Here is a 3,063-nt window from a genome sequence, read left to right as displayed (position 1 = left end):
CCAAAACAGTTTGGGGATCTGGGCCAAATGTTCGTCAACATGCATTGTGTGACATACAGTGAGGAGTTTTGTCTGAAGGGTTTGTCACCCCAGTCTGTCACAGCTGCCAGTTTGTACAGTCGAGTATTCTCATGTATATTTTCTCATGTAATTGTATTTTTTTTCCCATGTTTGTTGTTCCATGATTTGTTCCAAGATTTGTATTTCTGGTATTATTACTACAATTGTAAACTTAAATGACCACTTGTTAATTTTACATGAACTAAAAACAAACTTGATGAGAAAATGACCTTTTTCTACCTCTTTACTTTTGACAAAAGTTATTTTCAAAATAAGACACTAGTGCTGCCCCAAATGATTATTTCAATTTTCGACTAATCACTGATTTATTTTTTCATATTAGTCGACTAACCGCGTCATGGGGAAAAGTGGATGTAAAGCACACATCTTAACTGTCATCAGCTTTAAACTAACTCAAAACTAGATATATAGCATTACCTGTGATAATGCTCATGTGAATGCTGTAAGCTGAATTTGACCACTGAAGATGCTGAAATTGAAAACAAAAAACACTAAAGTTGATAGCTGAAAATGCTGAAGCTGATAGCCAGTCAAAACATTAGCTAAATGCTAAATTAGCCTAAAAAAATAAAAATAAAAATTTAGGTCAGCTATAACAGCTGGCATGTAGCTGAGATATTAGCTAAACTCCAAAATAGCCTAAAGAAACTTAATAAATGCCAAAATAGTCATAAAACTAGCAGAATGACGTAACTTTTAAGTTGCCTACATTCTGACTCCAGCCCTTAAAGACACCCTGCCACATATGATCATCTCAATGCAGTAAAAGTAGTAATTGTAATGAAAGCAGTGATTAAATGCAAATGGTTAATTTCACTGTTTTTTGCTGCATCTCTCCCAGAAATGTAAATCTAACTAACCATAATGAAATCTGTGCTAATTGAGTGACACTCGTCATATTTTCAAAAACAATTATTTTTCCTTAATTTTTTTAAATAGAAAATTGTATTAATAATTTGGGCTTAATACTGGTTGTACTTATTGATGTCTATTGATTTTATTATTTTTTTTAATGTATAGGACAGGACATACAAATGTGTCAAAATGTTGTAGTTCGACTTGTGATACACACTGTCCTTCAACTGTTTATCAATGAGTTTTACTTTGACTTATTTCTCACTTCTTACTTTACAGTCATGTTCTAACATTTATAGGCTTCTTTTTTATTTGTCTTTAACCATCGAGGGGTAATGTGGCTCCTGAGCCTCAGGTTGCAGACCCCTGTTCTAAACATTGTAATTCCTTATTAAGACCAGCTCATGGTAGCAGGTCCTTTTTTACGACCTCCTGAGCCGTTTATCTCTTGTGGTATCCTTTGTGGTATTTTAGGCATGTCAACGTTGGAGACGTGAAGTCCTGCCCACTTTTGTTAAAGGAGGGGTAACACTTCAATGTAAGGGTGGGGTCATCTGGACCCTAAAAGACAGCACAAGAGTTAAACAGCTGATTACTCCTCTTGATTCAGCTTTGAGATGCCCTCAGTTACAAAACAAAGTTTGTACTATTACTAAAATTGGGCTGTTGCCAAGAGAGGTCAATGCTGGGTCAAAACTCAGTTCCTGTATATACGATTATCTAGTTTTTGCTGTCCTCCAGATGTTTTCTATTAACGTCTGTTTTCTCCCGAGCATTTCCAGTGTGTGTAAATGACTTGTTTCAGACGGTACTGGGGGGGTGTGGTAGAAACTCAGTTGTTCGTTTAATGTCCAAACATTACAATTTATTAGCTGGAGGTGCGACCATCCCACTCCCAGGGTCTCTCTGGTGACGTGGCGTCTATTTTAAGGCCCCTGAATTCTTCTGAACTCGCCTTCAAGTGATGGGGGGTGTGGTCTTCCCTCCTGATTGGTGAGAGTGGTTGCTATAGAAACAGACTCGGACCAATCACTGCATCATTTGGCTTGAAAAAAGAAGCTGAATTGACTTGATGTGGTTGGAGCTGGAAGTAAAACTTTTTCTTTGGGTGATTTATGTTACCGTGACAAGGTGGATCAAAGGGTTACCATAAAAGGAGAAGAGTGGGACTCTATTTTAACAGTTTCTCCTCTGAGGCCTCACTGCTGCATGGTCTTCTAGAATCCTCCGTCTGTTTGCTTCTGGTCTGCTGTGTCCTCTGGCAGCTCACTCTGTAAACGCACAGCTTTGTTTCTCTGCAGTTCTCCCTCAGTACCATCTGACGGACCAGGACCGGAACCCCAATGTGACGGCGGTGAAGGCAGAGGCTCCAGAATCTCAAGAGCCTAAATGAAAACGCCGGAGCTCCACATCAGCCTATCAGACCAGATACTGAAGAAACAGGTCATGGGACAGCAGCTGGGAGGCTTCAGTCAGGGTCAGAGCGGCTGTCCAAACGTGAAATGAAGTTCACTGTACGAGTCATGTTGGATTTTACTCCTGTGTTCATCAGAATCTGTTTATATCAGCCAGTTTAGTGTGATTTGGTCCACTCCATGTTCAAATGGTTTTACACTTTTTTTTTTTTTTGGTCTTTATAGAATGGGTTGTGTGTCTTATCTACTGTGTAGTCAAGTCTACAAATTGAAATAAAGTTTGTTCATTTTCCTTTATTACAAAGTTATGAGAAAAATAAATTCCTGCAGGTTTGTCCTCACAGTTCTACTCTCATCTATGCACATTGTTGGAGCTGGGTTAATAAAATTGATTAATTAGAATCGATTTAAGCTTAAAATATCAATCGATTTAAAACAAACAAAAAAAACAAAATCAATTCAGTACATTAAGCTAAAGTCCTCTAGCTTGATGCTAACGTTAAATAGAATTTCCCATCAGACGGCTAATGCTAACGCTCTGCCTCAACATAAATTGCTGAATAAATGAACGTCTTTATAAACCAATTTTAATGATTTTTTTTAAAGTAACCATTTGATCTAAAACAGTTAAGCTCATACTGTATTCTTCTGAAATAAGGTGTAATGCTATAGTGTGATCGCCACCTAGTGGTCAAACTGAAACGTCCTCCAG

This window comes from Oryzias melastigma, linkage group LG23, assembly GCF_002922805.2.
Source record: "Oryzias melastigma strain HK-1 linkage group LG23, ASM292280v2, whole genome shotgun sequence".
NCBI lineage: Eukaryota > Metazoa > Chordata > Actinopteri > Beloniformes > Adrianichthyidae > Oryzias > Oryzias melastigma.
This window is presented reverse-complemented; position numbering follows the sequence as displayed.